This window comes from Triturus cristatus, chromosome 5_1 (assembly GCF_964204655.1).
Source record: "Triturus cristatus chromosome 5_1, aTriCri1.1, whole genome shotgun sequence".
Classification (NCBI taxonomy): Eukaryota; Metazoa; Chordata; class Amphibia; order Caudata; family Salamandridae; genus Triturus; species Triturus cristatus.
The window spans coordinates 468059417-468067656 of NC_140587.1; positions in this window are offsets into that span (position 1 = coordinate 468059417).

Below are 8240 nucleotides of genomic sequence, written 5' to 3' on the forward strand. Positions count from 1 at the left end.
GGAGGCCTATTATTTCTGCCCAACGCAGTCTTTGTGAAAAAATATCTAAATACGTGGATTTTTTCCTACATGAATTTGTTGAGGAATTACCATCATACACTAAAGACACTGGCCATTTCTTATCCACTGTACAAACGGTCACTTGGCAAGAGGGATATTTATTCATTGTCATGGACATTTGTTCCCTCTACACAAGCATACGCCATTTAGACGGATTACATGCAGTTAAATTCTACCTCAACAAAAGAAATATCATCTTCCACCAACATAATGCCATGTTATTATGAATGATTGAGATCTTTCTATATAACAACTACTTTATGTTTAATAATGAGCTATTTCAGCAGCTGCAGGGCGTAGCCATGGGGGCTTGCTTCTCTCCCAGTTACGCGTGTTTACACGTTGGCTGGTGGGAGGAGCATGTCCTTAGGCACACCCACAGTGAGCTGTATGTTGCTCATGTTATACGTTGGTGCAGATTTATCGATGATATCTGCATTATTTGGAATGGGTCTATTGAATCAGCGAATGATTTTGTGAATTGTGTTAACAATAATTAATTGAATCTTGAATTTACTGCTCAGATCAGTTCAGACTGAGTACAATTTCTCGTTGTGGAACTATATATCAATAATAACCGCATACAAACTAAATTACATCGTAAAAGCACAGCTGGTAATGCTATACTACATGCCCAAAGTTCTCACCCTCATCACCTTCTTAAAAGTATCCCTTACAGGGAATTTCTTCGCATCAATCGAATATGCAGTTCAGAAACAGATTGTATCACTTGCCAAAATGAATCCCTTTTAAGATTTTTAGCCCGCGGATACAAAAGAAAGGACTTAGAAATAGCATTGGCTAAAGCTAATGCTATGAATCGCAGTGATTATCTTGAGACGGTCACTAGCAAGAAAACCCGCAGAGTTTTTTCAAGCATTAGCTCAGAACCTATTGACCCTGACCCTGTTCGGCTTATCACGACCTTCAGTAGTCAGGACAAAGATTTAAGGAAACTAATTTATAAAAACTGGCCAATAGTGAATACTGATTTGACTATGTCACAGCTAGTCCCAAATTTACCTCAGATCACATTCAGACGAGCACCCTCTATGAGGGATGCTCTGGTGAGGACCTGTCCTGAGGTTGTTACTACTAATACTTGGTTATCTAATCGTAAGGGTTTTTTTAAATGCAGCTCTTGTCGAGCTTGCAAGTTTGGCACTAATACCTTTGAATTCATGAATACTTTTGAACAAACTCCTACCAGTATTAAGGGATTCTTCACGTGTAAAACTGATCATGCAGTGTATATATTTGAATGCTCTTGCAATCTAAAGTATATTGGCAGCACAAAATTACAGGTATCTGCACGGATTTTACAACATCTTTGTGCCATTGTCAACTCTGATCCCAGTTACCCTGTAGCACACCATTTTAAACTAGTTAATCACAACAATTTGAATGAGTTAAATTATTTTGTGATTGATGCGGTACCTAAATTAACGAGGGGAGGCAACAGGGAGAAACGTCTTAGACAGCTAGAATCCCATTATATACCACTATTAGATACTAAGATGCCCAATGGCCTTAACACTGGGGAAGATATGCACAACTTTTTATGATACTGTGAGAGTTAGTTATCGTTGGCTTCTGTGACATGATTGATGCATCCGTTTTGATTATTTTATTTGTATTTACAATGTAATATTTTATTGTTAGCCTTCATTCTGTCGTTCTTTTAGCAGGTCCGTGGTTTGGTTTTAACGTAATTTTAACCTATCGGTTGTAATTGGGCTTTTACTGAGGTTGCGTACCTGGATTTTTAGACGATTTTATGGGTGCTGCAATATTTATTACTTCAGTGTTTTTAGCACTTTAAGGCATACATCTCATCCATTAGACTACTCTTTTATGCTGCTATTACTTTGCTATTTGCACGTTTTGCTGATTTTGCACAGGTGCACTTGCACTTTATGATATGTACATTTGATTTTATCCTGTGGTACATTAATAACTTTTGGAGGATGTTGTAATATTCAAAATGTTTTTAGCTTGATTTAACCCCAATATTTATTGCACTTGCACTTTATTGGGCATTAGCATAGTCCCATTTTCAATTCATTGTTATTGGATGAGATATTTTATGCAATAATCAGCTATTTATTGAGCATAGTGATACATATATATTTTTTCATGTCCTTCATGTTTAGAATTTGGTTATAAACCACATGAGATCTATCATTACACCATTACTGTGCCCTAAATCACAAGCATTATGAAATCAGCAGTGTTGAGTGATATGACAAAAAATGAGTGGGTCTTTTTGTTAAAATTTACTGTTTATTTAAAATTAAGTTTTTCGATTTAAATGTTTATTTGAGAGGAACGCTATGGCCTCACATATTTTCTTTACTCACTTTTATGTTTTCTTCTTTCCTACCCTTTACATGTTCTTGTATATTTAGCTTCTCACTCTTTGGACCCATCTATTTTAGAAATAGGGGCCAGTTTATTTTACCCTTGGAATTGTGATTAGTGTAAAATCAAGGCTGTATGATGTTAATTTTAACCACCATGGTTTAATTGTGAATGGTTTCCAATTAGTTTTTATTTGGAATGACATTGTACTCTGCGATTGAGTATTTCTTCTATTTTTTTTACTTGAACACACCTGTAGTTTGCTGTTTGTTTATCGCAGTTCCATTGGTGTACATGGGAGGAGGGAAGTTAGTTTGCACTATATCTTGCATGGTTGGTTCTCAGCGTGTCATGTGAGCAAGGCCGTGGCAACACGGCCGAAACGTGTCATGCCGATCCATATGGAATAAAATTGCACTAATATCTATTTCCAGCGTGCTGTGGTCTGTACCTGTACTCCTCTAAAAAGTTGGATTTATGGGAACCTGCTTTCTTCATATATATGTATATGTATGTATATATATATTACCTACTGGCGGTCGCCAGTAGGTAGTTATAGTTAGGACCGTGTTTCCATAGGAAATCTCAAAATTCTATTTTGAATAACTTTGGCGCCGGTAGACAAATCCACGCGAAATTTTCAAAACTAATGGGGCGCTCCGCTCAGCTCCTACCCTGAAAGTTTCGGGGTGATTCGTCAAGCGGGGGCCGAGAAAAAAGGGGGGTCCCAAAACGCGTTTTCCCCATGCGTTTTTCCATAGGGACTTTAGTCGCAGCTACAGCCCGAATGGCTGAACAGAATTATGTGAAATTTGTCAGAGAGGTAGCCATAAGGTCCATGAAGTGCCTTTTGCAGGTCTGGTGTAAATCTGTTCAGTATTTCCTGAGAAATTAGCATTTAAATCAATATATACATCTGTAAGCGCGCAGCGTGCGCGCACTGAGCAAGTCCTGTGCGCGCACCTTGCCGTGCGCGAGCGCACTTCTGATTGGTTGTTATATGTCAGTAAACATTCGAATCGGTGGAAATCAGGAAGCGGCGGCCGCCATTTTGTCTCTCGCATAAAGAGGGGGTGAGAAACAAAGGGGGAGAACTTGAAAAGGGGGCAGAGTGGGGAGATATTGACCCACTAGGCATTGTAAGGGGGTCACAGTAGGACCTTGTAGGGCAAAAAAAAAGATTTATATTTTGAAAAAAAATATCGCCGAGTGCGCGCACGCAGCGCGCACCCGAAAAATTTTTAAAAACAAAAAAATTTAAAAAAATTCACAATTAAGTAAAAAGATATAAGGTGGCTCTAAAAAGAGCCCTTGTGTTTATTGTGTGTTTTTTGGTACCTACAAGTAAGTACCGATGCAGAGTCTAAAGTTCAAGAGGAAGACTCTGTTGCCTTCATCAGTGAAGTGTACACCATCTCCTCTATAAATGTCTTGCATGTTGTAACGCAAGTTGTTGTGGTATATAGAACCCATACCAAAGTCTCTGAGGAAAGCAGAAATAGATTTGTTGACGTGCTTCCTTGCTTTGTCAATCTGCGGACAATGTTGGTTGAAAAGTCAAGCACTCTTGCTCTTTGGATATGAAACATTGTATGCTGAACTTCTGACCTCTCTCCTCACAGCAGTGTTCCATGAGCTGTTGCTATGGTAGCAGGCAGGAGACAAGAAGGGGGAAGGGTACATTTGGAAAGGGGTTGAAGTTTTCAACCAATAGAAATGTGTGATTTCATTTGAAAAAAGGGGGAAGCACTGAGATTTGAAATTAACATGTATATGTGTGAAAAAAGAGAGGGAAACATTGCCATTTACTGGTTCTGCAGAGAGGAGAGAGGTGTAGAGCTCTGATATTCTGACTCTGATAGTCTGCTGTTTGAGTGGCACATTTCTTAAACAACTAACTAATTTTAAAGGTGAGTTATGAGTTTGAGAGGGAAAGTATGTGGTGATTTTTGAGATAAATATTAGAATTGTGAATCTTCTACAAAAGTTATGTTTTACATTTTGAGGTTTGGGAGATATTTAACTGTCTTGAACTTGTAAGATATTAAGGACTATGTTTTCACCATAAGTTAATGTGTACTGGTAACAATGAGGAATACTGTTTTGTGCCTACCATCAAACCATGAGTCTGTGTGCAGAGAAGAATTGTTGACAAAGATTTAATTTGTGTTGCTGTTGAAAAGTAAGACTTGCAGTTGAAAGAAAAGGACAGCTTGTTTTTAATTGTGATGGTTAGGATTTAGCAGAAATCACTTTGAAAGAAAAGAGAAGAAAATGGCAGCACATTTGAAATTAGCATTAGTTCTGTAAGAATTGGTGACCCAGGAAAGGGGCAGCCTGTGTTTTGTGCCTACCAACATAGTATGAGTCTGTGTGCATAAAGGAATTGTTGTCTGAGATTTAATTTGTGAAGTTGTTGTTCTGTAAGGATTGCAGACCCAGGAAAGGGGCAGCCTGTGTTATGTGTCTAAAATGATGGCATGAGTCTGTTTGCGCACAGGAATTGTGGGCAGAGATTTAATTTGTGAAGTTGTTGTTCAGTAAGAATTGCAGTCCCAGGAAAGGGGCATCCTGTTGTGTTTACAGAAATTATCCCTTAGCACACATGCATTGTTACATACATCCCTGCAGTCTTCATGCAGTTTTGGAAGTCTCTTTGCTCATCTGTCTTGCACCAGACAATACACAGTGTCTAGAAACACACTCTTGGCACACACGCAGCAGCTTCTACAACACTCTCATGTGTAGTACTCCGCTCTGTGTGCTGTTTCAGATAGCACTGTGTAATGCAAACACATTCAACGTCACCAAGGCCTCATTTAAATTGATCTAGTCTAATCACTCACCCTGTTACACATGGTCATGGTCTTAAGGAGCTGTTAGGACATGTGCTGTTTTCTGCTTCTGTAAATGATAAGGGAAATGTGTCAGGCTGTAACAGTAATTTGGTACTATTCAGGAACACTGTTTTGTTCCAAAAAACATAGCATGAGTCTGTGTGTATACAGGAATTGTGGGCAGAGATTTAATTTGTGAAGTTGTTGTTCTGAAAGAAATGCAGTCCTAGGAAAAGGGGCAGCCTGTGTTATGTGCCTAAAATGATGGCATGACTCTGTGTGCGCACAGGAATTGTGGGCAGAGATTTAATTTGTGAAGTTGTTGTTCAGTAAGAAATGCAGTCCCAGGAAAGGGGCAGCCTGTGTTATGTGTCTAAAATGATGGCATGAGTCTGTGTGCGCACAGGAATTGTGGGCAGAGATTTAATTTGTGAAGATGTTGTTCAGTAAGAATTGCAGTTCCAGGAAAGGGGCAGCCTGTTGTGTTTACACAAATTATCCCTTAGCACACATGCATTGTTACATACATCCCTGCAGTCTTCATGCAGTTTTAGAAGTCTCTTTGCTCATCTGTCTTGCACCAGACAATACACAGTGTCTAGAAACACACTCTTGGCACACACACAGCAGCTTCTCCAACACTCTCATGTGTAGTACTCAGCTCTGTGTGCTGTTTCAGATAGCACTGTGTAATGCAAACACATTCAACGTCACCAAGGCCTCATTTAAATTGATCTAGTCTAATCACTCACCCTGTAACACATGGTCATGGTCTTAAGGAGCTGTTAGGACATGTGCTGTTTTCTGCTTCTGTAAATGATAAGGGGAATGTATCAGGCTGTAACAGTAATTTGGTACTATTCAGGAACACTGTTTTGTTCCAAAAACCATAGCATGAGTCTGTGTGTGTATACAGGAATTGTGGGCAGAGATTTAATTTATGAAGTTGTTGTTCTGAAAGAAATGCAGTCCTAGGGAAAGGGGCAGCCTGTGTTATGTGCCTAAAATGATGATCTGACTTTGTGTGCACACAGGAATTGTGGGCAGAGATTTAATTTATGAAGTTGTTGTTCAGTAAGAATTGCAGTCCCAGGAAAGGGGCTGCCTGTGTTATGTGCCTAAAATGATGGCATGAATGTGTGTGCGCACAGGAATTGTGGGCAGATATTTAATTTGTGAAGTTGTTGTTCAGTAAGAAATGCAGTCCCAGGAAAGGGGCAGCCTGTGTTATGTGCCTAAAATGATGGCATGAGTCTGTTTGCGCACAGGAATTGTGGGCAGAGATTTAATTTGTGAAGTTGTTGTTCAGTAAGAATTGCAGTTCCAGGAAAGGGGCAGCCTGTTGTGTTTACACAAATTATCCCTTAGCACACATGCACTGTTACATACATCCCTGCAGTCTTCATGCAGTTCTGGAAATCTCCTTGCTCATCTCTCTTGCAGCTGACAATACATAGTATGCAGAAACACACTCTTGGCACACACGCAGCAGCTTCTCCAACACTCCCATGCATACTACTCAGAACTGTGTGTAATGCAAACACATTCAACGTCACCAAGGCCTCATTTTCTTTGCTCTACTCTAAACACTCACCCAGGTTGCAGATGCTTATGGTATGAAGTAGCTGTTAGGAAATGTGCTCTTTTCTGCCTCTGTGATCTACAAGGAAAATGTGTAAGGCTGTAACAGCAATTATCACTTGATCTACCAGAGTAGTAAATGTGCTTTGAATTTGCAAATCAAATTCTGTTTTCTGCTTAGAAGCACACCATGAGGCTGTGTGCGCACAGGAATTGTGGCCACAGATATAATTTGTGTTGCAGTTGTTCTGTAAAACATGCACTTGCAGGAAAGGGGCAGCTTGTTTTTTTTCAACTGTGGTGGTTAGCACTGTGCACAAATTAGTAAATCATAAATGAGAGACACGTGGAAAAACATTTGAAATTAATGAAAAGTAAAAAAAAATATTTTAATGAATTATAATTACAAAAATGATTTTTTTTTAAGTTCCTTGCAGGTATTGCTGAGCAACAGTGAAAAAAAAATGCCTTTAAGGACAAGAAAGAGGAAAGAAAAGCAACAACAAGTATATCTGGACAAAACTGGGAAAAAAAAAATAGGAGGAGAAGCTGGTGATGGCAAAAAGAAAAAGTCTACTGGTAAGCAGAGCAGAGATTTCTTAAAAAAGATTTTCAAAAAACAAAAAAAAGGCAAAAATAACTGTAAAACAAACAGTGTTTTATGTACAAAGCAACAACACAGTCAACAGCAAAAAAAAAGCTAATGTACAATCAGAAGTATGTCAAAGTGATTTAACACAAATTAGATTTTAAAAACATTCGTCGAAAAATGTTTCAGAGAAGAGTGATGTTCAATTTGCTAAAAGATGTGAAAAAATATACGAAAAAAACAACATTTATAAAGAATTTTTTTTTTATAGAAAATATTGTAAGTAAGGCTTTGGAAATAAAAAGAAAACTTTTTATTCTAATTTTGAATAGGATGCGTAGATTAGATAAATTAGTGAATGCAATGAAGTCACAAAGCAAAAGGAAAAGAGAAGTGAAAAAAAGTAACTTTTGTAAAGTGTTCTTGGGAGAATGGAAACACAGTTCAAGTACTGAACCATTTTTTAATGAAGAGAGTTATCTTCAAAGTAATAGTTTGTTGCATGCAGTTGACACCAATGGTAGAGCATATGAAGTTAAGGATGGTTGTGTGATGGAAAAAGAGAAAACGGTCCCAAGAAATGAGGAAGAAGTAATGGCTGCTGAGGCTATGGGGAGACGTCCAAAAGCCCCAGTGTACACTTGGAACTGTAGTAGTATTTGTACTGTGCGTCAGGAATCTATTGATAAATTACGTGACTTTCTAAGTGAATATAGTAAAAAGAGTGTAAAACAGAAAATTAAGGTGCTTCAAACACTAGATCCATGCAGAGTGAGAGAAAATACTGGTTTGCAGGGACATTCTCTGGCTTG